At 43.6% G+C, this 17,875-nt stretch overlaps 7 long non-coding RNA genes across 8 annotated transcripts; all 7 read left to right on the top strand.

The window, feature by feature from the left end:
* Nucleotides 1-4,250: 4,250 nt before the first annotated feature.
* LOC117193787 lies at nucleotides 4,251-5,769 on the top strand. The gene is made up of 3 exons (XR_004474693.1): nucleotides 4,251-4,653; nucleotides 4,711-4,857; nucleotides 5,728-5,769. It is a non-coding gene; the product is annotated as an uncharacterized LOC117193787 (long non-coding RNA).
* Nucleotides 5,770-6,229: 460 nt separating this feature from the next.
* On the top strand, nucleotides 6,230-7,750 carry LOC117193789. Its single transcript, XR_004474695.1, has 3 exons — nucleotides 6,230-6,632; nucleotides 6,691-6,837; nucleotides 7,709-7,750. It is a non-coding gene; the product is annotated as an uncharacterized LOC117193789 (long non-coding RNA).
* Nucleotides 7,751-8,210: 460 nt separating this feature from the next.
* On the top strand, nucleotides 8,211-9,731 carry LOC117193791. Its single transcript, XR_004474697.1, has 3 exons — nucleotides 8,211-8,613; nucleotides 8,672-8,818; nucleotides 9,690-9,731. It is a non-coding gene; the product is annotated as an uncharacterized LOC117193791 (long non-coding RNA).
* Nucleotides 9,732-10,191: 460 nt separating this feature from the next.
* On the top strand, nucleotides 10,192-11,712 carry LOC117193790. Its single transcript, XR_004474696.1, has 3 exons — nucleotides 10,192-10,594; nucleotides 10,653-10,799; nucleotides 11,671-11,712. It is a non-coding gene; the product is annotated as an uncharacterized LOC117193790 (long non-coding RNA).
* Nucleotides 11,713-12,167: 455 nt separating this feature from the next.
* LOC117193795 lies at nucleotides 12,168-13,693 on the top strand. 2 transcript variants are annotated; one of them, XR_004474700.1, is made up of 3 exons: nucleotides 12,168-12,575; nucleotides 12,634-12,780; nucleotides 13,652-13,693. It is a non-coding gene; the product is annotated as an uncharacterized LOC117193795 (long non-coding RNA). The 2 variants fall into 2 exon arrangements; XR_004474699.1 differs by having other exon boundaries at nucleotides 12,170-12,443; nucleotides 12,552-12,780.
* A 460-nt stretch (nucleotides 13,694-14,153) lies between these two features.
* Nucleotides 14,154-15,674, top strand: LOC117193793. Its single transcript, XR_004474698.1, has 3 exons — nucleotides 14,154-14,556; nucleotides 14,615-14,761; nucleotides 15,633-15,674. It is a non-coding gene; the product is annotated as an uncharacterized LOC117193793 (long non-coding RNA).
* A 472-nt stretch (nucleotides 15,675-16,146) lies between these two features.
* Nucleotides 16,147-17,655, top strand: LOC117192794. Its single transcript, XR_004474446.1, has 3 exons — nucleotides 16,147-16,537; nucleotides 16,596-16,742; nucleotides 17,614-17,655. It is a non-coding gene; the product is annotated as an uncharacterized LOC117192794 (long non-coding RNA).
* The last annotated feature ends 220 nt before the right edge of the window (nucleotides 17,656-17,875 follow it).

Below are 17,875 nucleotides of genomic sequence, written 5' to 3'. Positions count from 1 at the left end.
CTTAAAACGCAACGACGCGATTTTTGCTTTCGGCTGTAAGCCCTGTTTTATTCAAAATACAATACATACAAGTAATTAAAAGTAGTTAGTCTTGTAGAAAATGCTTTCGTCAATGGGATCAAATTATGTGGGCATGGCTAAATGTTCTGTATAGCTAGTAATTTTCCACGGAATGTAAAAATCGAGGAATATGTATAATATAACTTGAATTCGTCAGTATATTTACGGTATATTTTTCAAATTAGACGGTATATTTTGGTATATTTCTGAGGGTCGGTATACCGTATATTTTAAAGATAAATCCGCGGTCACACTGGTCATATTGTTTTTGTTTTTGCGCGGAGTGGTCGACGTCGCTCCGTTGCTGCGCCGTCTTTGAAATGCGATTGAAATTTGAAGTTAGAAAAAACGCGTATCACCAAAATTGTCTGAAAGTTATTAAGACTACAGCATTACTACGTTTAAGTGTTAAGTGATGGTAAACCTCTTGCAAAGCCAAGAAAAGTGAAGCGCAAGTGCCGAGAAAGAAAATGGCGGAGTGAACAACTACAAAAGCTACACACGTAAGCAGCACAGCTTAAAACCGAAAAGAAACATTTTCGTCAGCTCGAAATTAATCTGGTTTTTATGTTTTACTTTGTACCGCGCGCGTCGCTGACATAAAATAAAAGACGGCGGACCGTATCTGTGTATGTGTACGTGTTTGTGTGTGTGAGCCCCCCTATTCCTATCTCACCCGGTTTGTGTTTGTAGAAACTGCCATAAAAACGTGAAATTCATTAGGCGACAAGCAACAGCGACAACAATTGTTTAAATTTTCGTTGCGCCTCTAATTTATGACAAAAGAGAGAGATAATTAAAAGCTGGAAAACAGTCTACTCTACGATCGTTTTGTTAAAAGTAAGTACTAGCATTTTAAGGTCCCATTTCCAGGACTGTGCGTCGGCAACTTTGGCGGTGTTTACTTTTTGAAGCAGGACCGACACCGCGTCCTTCGCTGCCAGCGTCCGCGTCCGCGTCGACGTCGCCATCTGTCATTTCCAGTTTTAGGGGTTGCCAGCTGTTCTCACCGTTTGATTGTGCGGCATCTTCCAGCATCTTCCGAGACATAAACAATAAACAATATTTTTTTCACAAATCGCTCGACCAAATACGGTGGACTGATGGGACCCCCGCGTCACCCACTAAGGGTTAATCTTCTGGCACTGAACAGCTGATCGCAGATTTAGGTTCGTGAAAGGTGTTGGTGTGTGAATAGGGTTTCGGGGTTGTTACCTGGTGAATGAGACCAAACGTGTGGCACGCACTGGAAGGCGATGCAACGATCGTGCGGTGTGGCTAGAATCGCCCTGGCAGATAAATCGTTCTCTTTCACCCTCCCCCTTCACACGTCCCGCGCTACTTGGCTCCCACACGCGCAACTGGAACGAACTCACTCAGGTTCCGTTGGGCAGTCTTCTTCTCTGCAGTCGACTTTCTCGAACTCCAGTGTCCCTCTCCAGGAAACCTTCTGGCCCGGTTCTGGTGGCTATATTCCTTGCCGGCTGTTTGTAAAATTTTCTGCATTACAACCTATTTTATCGCCCGCCTTTTCTGTACTCACTTCAAACTTTCTGTTTTAAGCACAAAATTTCCAATTTCGACGTTACTCCGTCCACGCTCCACGATTTCTATAATCCAATCCACGTTTTCTAATATTTTCACTCCTATTTATCCCTTTTTCCCTTACTAATACATATATCTAATCCTATTCTCTTCCTTATATCCCCAGTAACGGCTCCAGCTCCCCCGATGTCACCATACACCATCGAGCCTCCCTGGACTTCCGCTAGATGGCGCGTCGCCCTCAGCCCTGGCCACCTATCGTTCAGGTGGGACTGGAACATATTGTGCTACTTCTATGTATATGTATTTGATATACACCACATATAATATATCCATACAAGCTTAGTTTTTCATATACCGCCAAACTACGAACCGCTTAAAACGGAACGACGCGATTTTTGCTTTCGGCTGTAAGCCCTGTTTTATTCAAAATACAATACATACAAGTAATTAAAAGTAGTTAGTCTTGTAGAAAATGCTTTCGTCAATGGGATCAAATTATGTGGGCATGGCTAAATGTTCTGTATAGCTAGTAATTTTCCACGGAATATAAAAATCGAGGAATATGTATAATATAACTTGAATTCGTCAGTATATTTACGGTCTATTTTTCAAATTAGACGGTATATTTTGGTATATTTCTGAGGGTCGGTATACCGTATATTTTAAAGATAAATCCGCGGTCACACTGGTCATATTGTTTTTGTTTTTGCGCGGAGTGGTCGACGTCGCTCCGTTGCTGCGCCGTCTTTGAAATGCGATTGAAATTTGAAGTTAGAAAAAACGCGTATCACCAAAATTGTCTGAAAGTTATTAAGACTACAGCATTACTACGTTTAAGTGTTAAGTGATGGTAAACCTCTTGCAAAGCCAAGAAAAGTGAAGCGCAAGTGCCGAGAAAGAAAATGGCGGAGTGAACAACTACAAAAGCTACACACGTAAGCAGCACAGCTTAAAACCGAAAAGAAACATTTTCGTCAGCTCGAAATTAATCTGGTTTTTATGTTTTACTTTGTACCGCGCGCGTCGCTGACATAAAATAAAAGACGGCGGACCGTATCTGTGTATGTGTACGTGTTTGTGTGTGTGAGCCCCCCTATTCCTATCTCACCCGGTTTGTGTTTGTAGAAACTGCCATAAAAACGTGAAATTCATTAGGCGACAAGCAACAGCGACAACAATTGTTTAAATTTTCGTTGCGCCTCTAATTTATGACAAAAGAGAGAGATAATTAAAAGCTGGAAAACAGTCTACTCTACGATCGTTTTGTTAAAAGTAAGTACTAGCATTTTAAGGTCCCATTTCCAGGACTGTGCGTCGGCAACTCTGGCGGTGTTTACTTTTTGAAGCAGGACCGACACCGCGTCCTTCGCTGCCAGCGTCCGCGTCCGCGTCGACGTCGCCATCTGTCATTTCCAGTTTTAGGGGTTGCCAGCTGTTCTCACCGTTTGATTGTGCGGCATCTTCCAGCATCTTCCGGGACATAAACAATAAACAATATTTTTTCACAAATCGCTCGACCAAATACGGTGGACTGATGGGACCCCCGCGTCACCCACTAAGGGTTAATCTTCTGGCACTGAACAGCTGATCGCAGATTTAGGTTCGTGAAAGGTGTTGGTGTGTGAATAGGGTTTCGGGGTTGTTACCTGGTGAATGAGACCAAACGTGTGGCACGCACTGGAAGGCGATGCAACGATCGTGCGGTGTGGCTAGAATCGCCCTGGCAGCTAAATCGTTCTCTTTCACCCTCCCCTTCACACGTCCCGCGCTACTTGGCTCCCACACGCGCAACTGGAACGAACTCACTCAGGTTCCGTTGGGCAGTCTTCTTCTCTGCAGTCGACTTTCTCGAACTCCAGTGTCCCTCTCCAGGAAACCTTCTGGCCCGGTTCTGGTGGCTATATTCCTTGCCGGCTGTTTGTAAAATTTTCTGCATTACAACCTATTTTATCGCCCGCCTTTTCTGTACTCACTTCAAACTTTCTGTTTTAAGCACAAAATTTCCAATTTCGACGTTACTCCGTCCACGCTCCACGATTTCTATAATCCAATCCACGTTTTCTAATATTTTCACTCCTATTTATCCCTTTTTCCCTTACTAATACATATATCTAATCCTATTCTCTTCCTTATATCCCCAGTAACGGCTCCAGCTCCCCCGATGTCACCATACACCATCGAGCCTCCCTGGACTTCCGCTAGATGGCGCGTCGCCCTCAGCCCTGGCCACCTATCGTTCAGGTGGGACTGGAACATATTGTGCTACTTCTATGTATATGTATTTGATATACACCACATATAATATATCCATACAAGCTTAGTTTTTCATATACCGCCAAACTACGAACCGCTTAAAACGGAACGACGCGATTTTTGCTTTCGGCTGTAAGCCCTGTTTTATTCAAAATACAATACATACAAGTAATTAAAAGTAGTTAGGCTTGTAGAAAATGCTTTCGTCAATGGGATCAAATTATGTGGGCATGGCTAAATGTTCTGTATAGCTAGTAATTTTCCACGGAATATAAAAATCGAGGAATATGTATAATATAACTTGAATTCGTCAGTATATTTACGGTATATTTTTCAAATTAGACGGTATATTTTGGTATATTTCTGAGGGTCGGTATACCGTATATTTTAAAGATAAATCCGCGGTCACACTGGTCATATTGTTTTTGTTTTTGCGCGGAGTGGTCGACGTCGCTCCGTTGCTGCGCCGTCTTTGAAATGCGATTGAAATTTGAAGTTAGAAAAAACGCGTATCACCAAAATTGTCTGAAAGTTATTAAGACTACAGCATTACTACGTTTAAGTGTTAAGTGATGGTAAACCTCTTGCAAAGCCAAGAAAAGTGAAGCGCAAGTGCCGAGAAAGAAAATGGCGGAGTGAACAACTACAAAAGCTACACACGTAAGCAGCACAGCTTAAAACCGAAAAGAAACATTTTCGTCAGCTCGAAATTAATCTGGTTTTTATGTTTTACTTTGTACCGCGCGCGTCGCTGACATAAAATAAAAGACGGCGGACCGTATCTGTGTATGTGTACGTGTTTGTGTGTGTGAGCCCCCTATTCCTATCTCACCCGGTTTGTGTTTGTAGAAACTGCCATAAAAACGTGAAATTCATTAGGCGACAAGCAACAGCGACAACAATTGTTTAAATTTTCGTTGCGCCTCTAATTTATGACAAAAGAGAGAGATAATTAAAAGCTGGAAAACAGTCTACTCTACGATCGTTTTGTTAAAAGTAAGTACTAGCATTTTAAGGTCCCATTTCCAGGACTGTGCGTCGGCAACTCTGGCGGTGTTTACTTTTTGAAGCAGGACCGACACCGCGTCCTTCGCTGCCAGCGTCCGCGTCCGCGTCGACGTCGCCATCTGTCATTTCCAGTTTTAGGGGTTGCCAGCTGTTCTCACCGTTTGATTGTGCGGCATCTTCCAGCATCTTCCGGGACATAAACAATAAACAATATTTTTTTCACAAATCGCTCGACCAAATACGGTGGACTGATGGGACCCCCGCGTCACCCACTAAGGGTTAATCTTCTGGCACTGAACAGCTGATCGCAGATTTAGGTTCGTGAAAGGTGTTGGTGTGTGAATAGGGTTTCGGGGTTGTTACCTGGTGAATGAGACCAAACGTGTGGCACGCACTGGAAGGCGATGCAACGATCGTGCGGTGTGGCTAGAATCGCCCTGGCAGCTAAATCGTTCTCTTTCACCATCCCCCTTCACACGTCCCGCGCTACTTGGCTCCCACACGCGCAACTGGAACGAACTCACTCAGGTTCCGTTGGGCAGTCTTCTTCTCTGCAGTCGACTTTCTCGAACTCCAGTGTCCCTCTCCAGGAAACCTTCTGGCCCGGTTCTGGTGGCTATATTCCTTGCCGGCTGTTTGTAAAATTTTCTGCATTACAACCTATTTTATCGCCCGCCTTTTCTGTACTCACTTCAAACTTTCTGTTTTAAGCACAAAATTTCCAATTTCGACGTTACTCCGTCCACGCTCCACGATTTCTATAATCCAATCCACGTTTTCTAATATTTTCACTCCTATTTATCCCTTTTTCCCTTACTAATACATATATCTAATCCTATTCTCTTCCTTATATCCCAGTAACGGCTCCAGCTCCCCCCGATGTCACCATACACCATCGAGCCTCCCTGGACTTCCGCTAGATGGCGCGTCGCCCTCAGCCCTGGCCACCTATCGTTCAGGTGGGACTGGAACATATTGTGCTACTTCTATGTATATGTATTTGATATACACCACATATAATATATCCATACAAGCTTAGTTTTTCATATACCGCCAAACTACGAACCGCTTAAAACGGAACGACGCGATTTTTGCTTTCGGCTGTAAGCCCTGTTTTATTCAAAATACAATACATACAAGTAATTAAAAGTAGTTAGTCTTGTAGAAAATGCTTTCGTCAATGGGATCAAATTATGTGGGCATGGCTAAATGTTCTGTATAGCTAGTAATTTTCCACGGAATATAAAAATCGAGGAATATGTATAATATAACTTGAATTCGTCAGTATATTTACGGTATATTTTTCAAATTAGACGGTATATTTTGGTATATTTCTGAGGGTCGGTATACCGTATATTTTAAAGATAAATCCGCGGTCACACTGGTCATATTGTTTTTGTTTTTGCGCGGAGTGGTCGACGTCGCTCCGTTGCTGCGCCGTCTTTGAAATGCGATTGAAATTTGAAGTTAGAAAAAACGCGTATCACCAAAATTGTCTGAAAGTTATTAAGACTACAGCATTACTACGTTTAAGTGTTAAGTGATGGTAAACCTCTTGCAAAGCCAAGAAAAGTGAAGCGCAAGTGCCGAGAAAGAAAATGGCGGAGTGAACAACTACAAAAGCTACACACGTAAGCAGCACAGCTTAAAACCGAAAAGAAACATTTTCGTCAGCTCGAAATTAATCTGGTTTTTATGTTTTACTTTGTACCGCGCGCGTCGCTGACATAAAATAAAAGACGGCGGACCGTATCTGTGTATGTGTACGTGTTTGTGTGTGTGAGCCCCCCTATTCCTATCTCACCCGGTTTGTGTTTGTAGAAACTGCCATAAAAACGTGAAATTCATTAGGCGACAAGCAACAGCGACAACAATTGTTTAAATTTTCGTTGCGCCTCTAATTTATGACAAAAGAGAGAGATAATTAAAAGCTGGAAAACAGTCTACTCTACGATCGTTTTGTTAAAAGTAAGTACTAGCATTTTAAGGTCCCATTTCCAGGACTGTGCGTCGGCAACTCTGGCGGTGTTTACTTTTTGAAGCAGGACCGACACCGCGTCCTTCGCTGCCAGCGTCCGCGTCCGCGTCGACGTCGCCATCTGTCATTTCCAGTTTTAGGGGTTGCCAGCTGTTCTCACCGTTTGATTGTGCGGCATCTTCCAGCATCTTCCGGGACATAAACAATAAACAATATTTTTTTCACAAATCGCTCGACCAAATACGGTGGACTGATGGGACCCCCGCGTCACCCACTAAGGGTTAATCTTCTGGCACTGAACAGCTGATCGCAGATTTAGGTTCGTGAAAGGTGTTGGTGTGTGAATAGGGTTTCGGGGTTGTTACCTGGTGAATGAGACCAAACGTGTGGCACGCACTGGAAGGCGATGCAACGATCGTGCGGTGTGGCTAGAATCGCCCTGGCAGCTAAATCGTTCTCTTTCACCCTCCCCCTTCACACGTCCCGCGCTACTTGGCTCCCACACGCGCAACTGGAACGAACTCACTCAGGTTCCGTTGGGCAGTCTTCTTCTCTGCAGTCGACTTTCTCGAACTCCAGTGTCCCTCTCCAGGAAACCTTCTGGCCCGGTTCTGGTGGCTATATTCCTTGCCGGCTGTTTGTAAAATTTTCTGCATTACAACCTATTTTATCGCCCGCCTTTTCTGTACTCACTTCAAACTTTCTGTTTTAAGCACAAAATTTCCAATTTCGACGTTACTCCGTCCACGCTCCACGATTTCTATAATCCAATCCACGTTTTCTAATATTTTCACTCCTATTTATCCCTTTTTCCCTTACTAATACATATATCTAATCCTATTCTCTTCCTTATATCCCCAGTAACGGCTCCAGCTCCCCCCGATGTCACCATACACCATCGAGCCTCCCTGGACTTCCGCTAGATGGCGCGTCGCCCTCAGCCCTGGCCACCTATCGTTCAGGTGGGACTGGAACATATTGTGCTACTTCTATGTATATGTATTTGATATACACCACATATAATATATCCATACAAGCTTAGTTTTTCATATACCGCCAAACTACGAACCGCTTAAAACGGAACGACGCGATTTTTGCTTTCGGCTGTAAGCCCTGTTTTATTCAAAATACAATACATACAAGTAATTAAAAGTAGTTAGTCTTGTAGAAAATGCTTTCGTCAATGGGATCAAATTATGTGGGCATGGCTAAATGTTCTGTATAGCTAGTAATTTTCCACGGAATATAAAAATCGAGGAATATGTATAATATAACTTGAATTCGTCAGTATATTTACGGTATATTTTTCAAATTAGACGGTATATTTTGGTATATTTCTGAGGGTCGGTATACCGTATATTTTAAAGATAAATCCGCGGTCACACTGGTCATATTGTTTTTGTTTTTGCGCGGAGTGGTCGACGTCGCTCCGTTGCTGCGCCGTCTTTGAAATGCGATTGAAATTTGAAGTTAGAAAAAACGCGTATCACCAAAATTGTCTGAAAGTTATTAAGACTACAGCATTACTACGTTTAAGTGTTAAGTGATGGTAAACCTCTTGCAAAGCCAAGAAAAGTGAAGCGCAAGTGCCGAGAAAGAAAATGGCGGAGTGAACAACTACAAAAGCTACACACGTAAGCAGCACAGCTTAAAACCGAAAAGAAACATTTTCGTCAGCTCGAAATTAATCTGGTTTTTATGTTTTACTTTGTACCGCGCGCGTCGCTGACATAAAATAAAAGACGGCGGACCGTATCTGTGTATGTGTACGTGTTTGTGTGTGTGAGCCCCCCTATTCCTATCTCACCCGGTTTGTGTTTGTAGAAACTGCCATAAAAACGTGAAATTCATTAGGCGACAAGCAACAGCGACAACAATTGTTTAAATTTTCGTTGCGCCTCTAATTTATGACAAAAGAGAGAGATAATTAAAAGCTGGAAAACAGTCTACTCTACGATCGTTTTGTTAAAAGTAAGTACTAGCATTTTAAGGTCCCATTTCCAGGACTGTGCGTCGGCAACTCTGGCGGTGTTTACTTTTTGAAGCAGGACCGACACCGCGTCCTTCGCTGCCAGCGTCCGCGTCCGCGTCGACGTCGCCATCTGTCATTTCCAGTTTTAGGGGTTGCCAGCTGTTCTCACCGTTTGATTGTGCGGCATCTTCCAGCATCTTCCGGGACATAAACAATAAACAATATTTTTTTCACAAATCGCTCGACCAAATACGGTGGACTGATGGGACCCCCGCGTCACCCACTAAGGGTTAATCTTCTGGCACTGAACAGCTGATCGCAGATTTAGGTTCGTGAAAGGTGTTGGTGTGTGAATAGGGTTTCGGGGTTGTTACCTGGTGAATGAGACCAAACGTGTGGCACGCACTGGAAGGCGATGCAACGATCGTGCGGTGTGGCTAGAATCGCCCTGGCAGCTAAATCGTTCTCTTTCACCCTCCCCCTTCACACGTCCCGCGCTACTTGGCTCCCACACGCGCAACTGGAACGAACTCACTCAGGTTCCGTTGGGCAGTCTTCTTCTCTGCAGTCGACTTTCTCGAACTCCAGTGTCCCTCTCCAGGAAACCTTCTGGCCCGGTTCTGGTGGCTATATTCCTTGCCGGCTGTTTGTAAAATTTTCTGCATTACAACCTATTTTATCGCCCGCCTTTTCTGTACTCACTTCAAACTTTCTGTTTTAAGCACAAAATTTCCAATTTCGACGTTACTCCGTCCACGCTCCACGATTTCTATAATCCAATCCACGTTTTCTAATATTTTCACTCCTATTTATCCCTTTTTCCCTTACTAATACATATATCTAATCCTATTCTCTTCCTTATATCCCCAGTAACGGCTCCAGCTCCCCCCGATGTCACCATACACCATCGAGCCTCCCTGGACTTCCGCTAGATGGCGCGTCGCCCTCAGCCCTGGCCACCTATCGTTCAGGTGGGACTGGAACATATTGTGCTACTTCTATGTATATGTATTTGATATACACCACATATAATATATCCATACAAGCTTAGTTTTTCATATACCGCCAAACTACGAACCGCTTAAAACGGAACGACGCGATTTTTGCTTTCGGCTGTAAGCCCTGTTTTATTCAAAATACAATACATACAAGTAATTAAAAGTAGTTAGTCTTGTAGAAAATGCTTTCGTCAATGGGATCAAATTATGTAGGCATGGCTAAATGTTCTGTATAGCTAGTAATTTTCCACGGAATATAAAAATCGAGGAATATGTATAATATAACTTGAATTCGTCAGTATATTTACGGTATATTTTTCAAATTAGACGGTATATTTTGGTATATTTCTGAGGGTCGGTATACCGTATATTTTAAAGATAAATCCGCGGTCACACTGGTCATATTGTTTTTGTTTTTGCGCGGAGTGGTCGACGTCGCTCCGTTGCTGCGCCGTCTTTGAAATGCGATTGAAATTTGAAGTTAGAAAAAACGCGTATCACCAAAATTGTCTGAAAGTTATTAAGACTACAGCATTACTACGTTTAAGTGTTAAGTGATGGTAAACCTCTTGCAAAGCCAAGAAAAGTGAAGCGCAAGTGCCGAGAAAGAAAATGGCGGAGTGAACAACTACAAAAGCTACACACGTAAGCAGCACAGCTTAAAACCGAAAAGAAACATTTTCGTCAGCTCGAAATTAATCTGGTTTTTATGTTTTACTTTGTACCGCGCGCGTCGCTGACATAAAATAAAAGACGGCGGACCGTATCTGTGTATGTGTACGTGTTTGTGTGTGTGAGCCCCCCTATTCCTATCTCACCCGGTTTGTGTTTGTAGAAACTGCCATAAAAACGTGAAATTCATTAGGCGACAAGCAACAGCGACAACAATTGTTTAAATTTTCGTTGCGCCTCTAATTTATGACAAAAGAGAGAGATAATTAAAAGCTGGAAAACAGTCTACTCTACGATCGTTTTGTTAAAAGTAAGTACTAGCATTTTAAGGTCCCATTTCCAGGACTGTGCGTCGGCAACTCTGGCGGTGTTTACTTTTTGAAGCAGGACCGACACCGCGTCCTTCGCTGCCAGCGTCCGCGTCCGCGTCGACGTCGCCATCTGTCATTTCCAGTTTTAGGGGTTGCCAGCTGTTCTCACCGTTTGATTGTGCGGCATCTTCCAGCATCTTCCGGGACATAAACAATAAACAATATTTTTTTCACAAATCGCTCGACCAAATACGGTGGACTGATGGGACCCCCGCGTCACCCACTAAGGGTTAATCTTCTGGCACTGAACAGCTGATCGCAGATTTAGGTTCGTGAAAGGGGTTGGTGTGTGAATAGGGTTTCGGGGTTGTTACCTGGTGAATGAGACCAAACGTATGGCACGCACTGGAAGGCGATGCAACGATCGTGCGGTGTGGCTAGAATCGCCCTGGCAGCTAAATCGTTCTCTTTCACCCTCCCCCTTCACACGTCCCGCGCTACTTGGCTCCCACACGCGCAACTGGAACGAACTCACTCAGGTTCCGTTGGGCAGTCTTCTTCTCTGCAGTCGACTTTCTCGAACTCCAGTGTCCCTCTCCAGGAAACCTTCTGGCCCGGTTCTGGTGGCTATATTCCTTGCCGGCTGTTTGTAAAATTTTCTGCATTACAACCTATTTTATCGCCCGCCTTTTCTGTACTCACTTCAAACTTTCTGTTTTAAGCACAAAATTTCCAATTTCGACGTTACTCCGTCCACGCTCCACGATTTCTATAATCCAATCCACGTTTTCTAATATTTTCACTCCTATTTATCCCTTTTTCCCTTACTAATACATATATCTAATCCTATTCTCTTCCTTATATCCCCAGTAACGGCTCCAGCTCCCCCCGATGTCACCATACACCATCGAGCCTCCCTGGACTTCCGCTAGATGGCGCGTCGCCCTCAGCCCTGGCCACCTATCGTTCAGGTGGGACTGGAACATATTGTGCTACTTCTATGTATATGTATTTGATATACACCACATATAATATATCCATACAAGCTTAGTTTTTCATATACCGCCAAACTACGAACCGCTTAAAACGGAACGACGCGATTTTTGCTTTCGGCTGTAAGCCCTGTTTTATTCAAAATACAATACATACAAGTAATTAAAAGTAGTTAGTCTTGTAGAAAATGCTTTCGTCAATGGGATCAAATTATGTGGGCATGGCTAAATGTTCTGTATAGCTAGTAATTTTCCACGGAATATAAAAATCGAGGAATATGTATAATATAACTTGAATTCGTCAGTATATTTACGGTATATTTTTCAAATTAGACAGTATATTTTGGTATATTTCTGAGGGTCGGTATACCGTATATTTTAAAGATAAATCCGCGGTCACACTGGTCATATTGTTTTTGTTTTTGCGCGGAGTGGTCGACGTCGCTCCGTTGCTGCGCCGTCTTTGAAATGCGATTGAAATTTGAAGTTAGAAAAAACGCGTATCACCAAAATTGTCTGAAAGTTATTAAGACTACAGCATTACTACGTTTAAGTGTTAAGTGATGGTAAACCTCTTGCAAAGCCAAGAAAAGTGAAGCGCAAGTGCCGAGAAAGAAAATGGCGGAGTGAACAACTACAAAAGCTACACACGTAAGCAGCACAGCTTAAAACCGAAAAGAAACATTTTCTTCAGCTCGAAATTAATCTGGTTTTTATGTTTTACTTTGTACCGCGCGCGTCGCTGACATAAAATAAAAGACGGCGGACCGTATCTGTGTATGTGTACGTGTTTGTGTGTGTGAGCCCCCCTATTCCTATCTCACCCGGTTTGTGTTTGTAGAAACTGCCATAAAAACGTGAAATTCATTAGGCGACAAGCAACAGCGACAACAATTGTTTAAATTTTCGTTGCGCCTCTAATTTATGACAAAAGAGAGAGATAATTAAAAGCTGGAAAACAGTCTACTCTACGATCGTTTTGTTAAAAGTAAGTACTAGCATTTTAAGGTCCCATTTCCAGGACTGTGCGTCGGCAACTCTGGCGGTGTTTACTTTTTGAAGCAGGACCGACACCGCGTCCTTCGCTGCCAGCGTCCGCGTCCGCGTCGACGTCGCCATCTGTCATTTCCAGTTTTAGGGGTTGCCAGCTGTTCTCACCGTTTGATAGTGCGGCATCTTCCAGCATCTTCCGGGACATAAACAATAAACAATATTTTTTTCACAAATCGCTCGACCAAATACGGTGGACTGATGGGACCCCCGCGTCACCCACTAAGGGTTAATCTTCTGGCACTGAACAGCTGATCGCAGATTTAGGTTCGTGAAAGGTGTTGGTGTGTGAATAGGGTTTCGGGGTTGTTACCTGGTGAATGAGACCAAACGTGTGGCACGCACTGGAAGGCGATGCAACGATCGTGCGGTGTGGCTAGAATCGCCCTGGCAGCTAAATCGTTCTCTTTCACCCTCCCCCTTCACACGTCCCGCGCTACTTGGCTCCCACACGCGCAACTGGAACGAACTCACTCAGGTTCCGTTGGGCAGTCTTCTTCTCTGCAGTCGACTTTCTCGAACTCCAGTGTCCCTCTCCAGGAAACCTTCTGGCCCGGTTCTGGTGGCTATATTCCTTGCCGGCTGTTTGTAAAATTTTCTGCATTACAACCTATTTTATCGCCCGCCTTTTCTGTACTCACTTCAAACTTTCTGTTTTAAGCACAAAATTTCCAATTTCGACGTTACTCCGTCCACGCTCCACGATTTCTATAATCCAATCCACGTTTTCTAATATTTTCACTCCTATTTATCCCTTTTTCCCTTACTAATACATATATCTAATCCTATTCTCTTCCTTATATCCCCAGTAACGGCTCCAGCTCCCCCCGATGTCACCATACACCATCGAGCCTCCCTGGACTTCCGCTAGATGGCGCGTCGCCCTCAGCCCTGGCCACCTATCGTTCAGGTGGGACTGGAACATATTGTGCTACTTCTATGTATATGTATTTGATATACACCACATATAATATATCCATACAAGCTTAGTTTTTCATATACCGCCAAACTACGAACCGCTTAAAACGGAACGACGCGATTTTTGCTTTCGGCTGTAAGCCCTGTTTTATTCAAAATACAATACATACAAGTAATTAAAAGTAGTTAGTCTTGTAGAAAATGCTTTCGTCAATGGGATCAAATTATGTGGGCATGGCTAAATGTTCTGTATAGCTAGTAATTTTCCACGGAATATAAAAATCGAGGAATATGTATAATATAATTTGAATTCGTCAGTATATTTACGGTATATTTTTCAAATTAGACGGTATATTTTGGTATATTTCTGAGGGTCGGTATACCGTATATTTTAAAGATAAATCCGCGGTCACACTGGTCATATTGTTTTTGTTTTTGCGCGGAGTGGTCGACGTCGCTCCGTTGCTGCGCCGTCTTTGAAATGCGATTGAAATTTGAAGTTAGAAAAAACGCGTATCACCAAAATTGTCTGAAAGTTATTAAGACTACAGCATTACTACGTTTAAGTGTTAAGTGATGGTAAACCTCTTGCAAAGCCAAGAAAAGTGAAGCGCAAGTGCCGAGAAAGAAAATGGCGGAGTGAACAACTACAAAAGCTACACACGTAAGCAGCACAGCTTAAAACCGAAAAGAAACATTTTCGTCAGCTCGAAATTAATCTGGTTTTTATGTTTTACTTTGTACCGCGCGCGTCGCTGACATAAAATAAAAGACGGCGGACCGTATCTGTGTATGTGTACGTGTTTGTGTGTGTGAGCCCCCCTATTCCTATCTCACCCGGTTTGTGTTTGTAGAAACTGCCATAAAAACGTGAAATTCATTAGGCGACAAGCAACAGCGACAACAATTGTTTAAATTTTCGTTGCGCCTCTAATTTATGACAAAAGAGAGAGATAATTAAAAGCTGGAAAACAGTCTACTCTACGATCGTTTTGTTAAAAGTAAGTACTAGCATTTTAAGGTCCCATTTCCAGGACTGTGCGTCGGCAACTCTGGCGGTGTTTACTTTTTGAAGCAGGACCGACACCGCGTCCTTCGCTGCCAGCGTCCGCGTCCGCGTCGACGTCGCCATCTGTCATTTCCAGTTTTAGGGGTTGCCAGCTGTTCTCACCGTTTGATAGTGCGGCATCTTCCAGCATCTTCCGGGACATAAACAATAAACAATATTTTTTTCACAAATCGCTCGACCAAATACGGTGGACTGATGGGACCCCCGCGTCACCCACTAAGGGTTAATCTTCTGGCACTGAACAGCTGATCGCAGATTTAGGTTCGTGAAAGGTGTTGGTGTGTGAATAGGGTTTCGGGGTTGTTACCTGGTGAATGAGACCAAACGTGTGGCACGCACTGGAAGGCGATGCAACGATCGTGCGGTGTGGCTAGAATCGCCCTGGCAGCTAAATCGTTCTCTTTCACCCTCCCCCTTCACACGTCCCGCGCTACTTGGCTCCCACACGCGCAACTGGAACGAACTCACTCAGGTTCCGTTGGGCAGTCTTCTTCTCTGCAGTCGACTTTCTCGAACTCCAGTGTCCTTCTCCAGGAAACCTTCTGGCCCGGTTCTGGTGGCTAAATTCCTTGCCGGCTGTTTGTAAAATTTTCTGCATTACAACCTATTTTATCGCCCGCCTTTTCTGTACTCACTTCAAACTTTCTGTTTTAAGCACAAAATTTCCAATTTCGACGTTACTCCGTCCACGCTCCACGATTTCTATAATCCAATCCACGTTTTCTAATATTTTCACTCCTATTTATCCCTTTTTCCCTTACTAATACATATATCTAATCCTATTCTCTTCCTTATATCCCCAGTAACGGCTCCAGCTCCCCCCGATGTCACCATACACCATCGAGCCTCCCTGGACTTCCGCTAGATGGCGCGTCGCCCTCAGCCCTGGCCACCTATCGTTCAGGTGGGACTGGAACATATTGTGCTACTTCTATGTATATGTATTTGATATACACCACATATAATATATCCATACAAGCTTAGTTTTTCATATACCGCCAAACTACGAACCGCTTAAAACGGAACGACGCGATTTTTGCTTTCGGCTGTAAGCCCTGTTTTATTCAAAATACAATACATACAAGTAATTAAAAGTAGTTAGTCTTGTAGAAAATGCTTTCGTCAATGGGATCAAATTATGTGGGCATGGCTAAATGTTCTGTATAGCTAGTAATTTTCCACGGAATATAAAAATCGAGGAATATGTATAATATAACTTGAATTCGTCAGTATATTTACGGTATATTTTTCAAATTAGACGGTATATTTTGGTATATTTCTGAGGGTCGGTATACCGTATATTTTACAGATAAATCCGCGGTCACACTGGTCATATTGTTTTTGTTTTTGCGCGGAGTGGTCGACGTCGCTCCGTTGCTGCGCCGTCTTTGAAATGCGATTGAAATTTGAAGTTAGAAAAAACGCGTATCACCAAAATTGTCTGAAAGTTATTAAGACTACAGCATTACTACGTTTAAGTGTTAAGTGATGGTAAACCTCTTGCAAAGCCAAGAAAAGTGAAGCGCAAGTGCCGAGAAAGAAAATGGCGGAGTGAACAACTACAAAAGCTACACACGTAAGCAGCACAGCTTAAAACCGAAAAGAAACATTTTCGTCAGCTCGAAATTAATCTGGTTTTTATGTTTTACTTTGTACCGCGCGCGTCGCTGACATAAAATAAAAGACGGCGGACCGTATCTGTGTATGTGTACGTGTTTGTGTGTGTGAGCCCCCCTATTCCTATCTCACCCGGTTTGTGTTTGTAGAAACTGCCATAAAAACGTGAAATTCATTAGGCGACAAGCAACAGCGACAACAATTGTTTAAATTTTCGTTGCGCCTCTAATTTATGACAAAAGAGAGAGATAATTAAAAGCTGGAAAACAGTCTACTCTACGATCGTTTTGTTAAAAGTAAGTACTAGCATTTTAAGGTCCCATTTCCAGGACTGTGCGTCGGCAACTCTGGCGGTGTTTACTTTTTGAAGCAGGACCGACACCGCGTCCTTCGCTGCCAGCGTCCGCGTCCGCGTCGACGTCGCCATCTGTCATTTCCAGTTTTAGGGGTTGCCAGCTGTTCTCACCGTTTGATTGTGCGGCATCTTCCAGCATCTTCCGGGACATAAACAATAAACAATATTTTTTTCACAAATCGCTCGACCAAATACGGTGGACTGATGGGACCCCCGCGTCACCCACTAAGGGTTAATCTTCTGGCACTGAACAGCTGATCGCAGATTTAGGTTCGTGAAAGGTGTTGGTGTGTGAATAGGGTTTCGGGGTTGTTACCTGGTGAATGAGACCAAACGTGTGGCACGCACTGGAAGGCGATGCAACGATCGTGCGGTGTGGCTAGAATCGCCCTGGCAGGTAAATCGTTCTCTTTCACCCTCCCCCTTCACACGTCCCGCGCTACTTGGCTCCCACACGCGCAACTGGAACGAACTCACTCAGGTTCCGTTGGGCAGTCTTCTTCTCTGCAGTCGACTTTCTCGAACTCCAGTGTCCCTCTCCAGGAAACCTTCTGGCCCGGTTCTGGTGGCTATATTCCTTGCCGGCTGTTTGTAAAATTTTCTGCATTACAACCTATTTTATCGCCCGCCTTTTCTGTACTCACTTCAAACTTTCTGTTTTAAGCACAAAATTTCCAATTTCGACGTTACTCCGTCCACGCTCCACGATTTCTATAATCCAATCCACGTTTTCTAATATTTTCACTCCTATTTATCCCTTTTTCCCTTACTAATACATATATCTAATCCTATTCTCTTCCTTATATCCCCAGTAACGGCTCCAGCTCCCCCCGATGTCACCATACACCATCGAGCCTCCCTGGACTTCCGCTAGATGGCGCGTCGCCCTCAGCCCTGGCCACCTATCGTTCAGGTGGGACTGGAACATATTGTGCTACTTCTATGTATATGTATTTGATATACACCACATATAATATATCCATACAAGCTTAGTTTTTCATATACCGCCAAACTACGAACCGCTTAAAACGGAACGACGCGATTTTTGCTTTCGGCTGTAAGCCCTGTTTTATT

Source organism: Drosophila miranda, assembly GCF_003369915.1.
Source record: "Drosophila miranda strain MSH22 chromosome Y unlocalized genomic scaffold, D.miranda_PacBio2.1 Contig_Y2_pilon, whole genome shotgun sequence".
Taxonomy (NCBI): domain Eukaryota; kingdom Metazoa; phylum Arthropoda; class Insecta; order Diptera; family Drosophilidae; genus Drosophila; species Drosophila miranda.
This window is presented reverse-complemented; position numbering and strand designations above follow the sequence as displayed.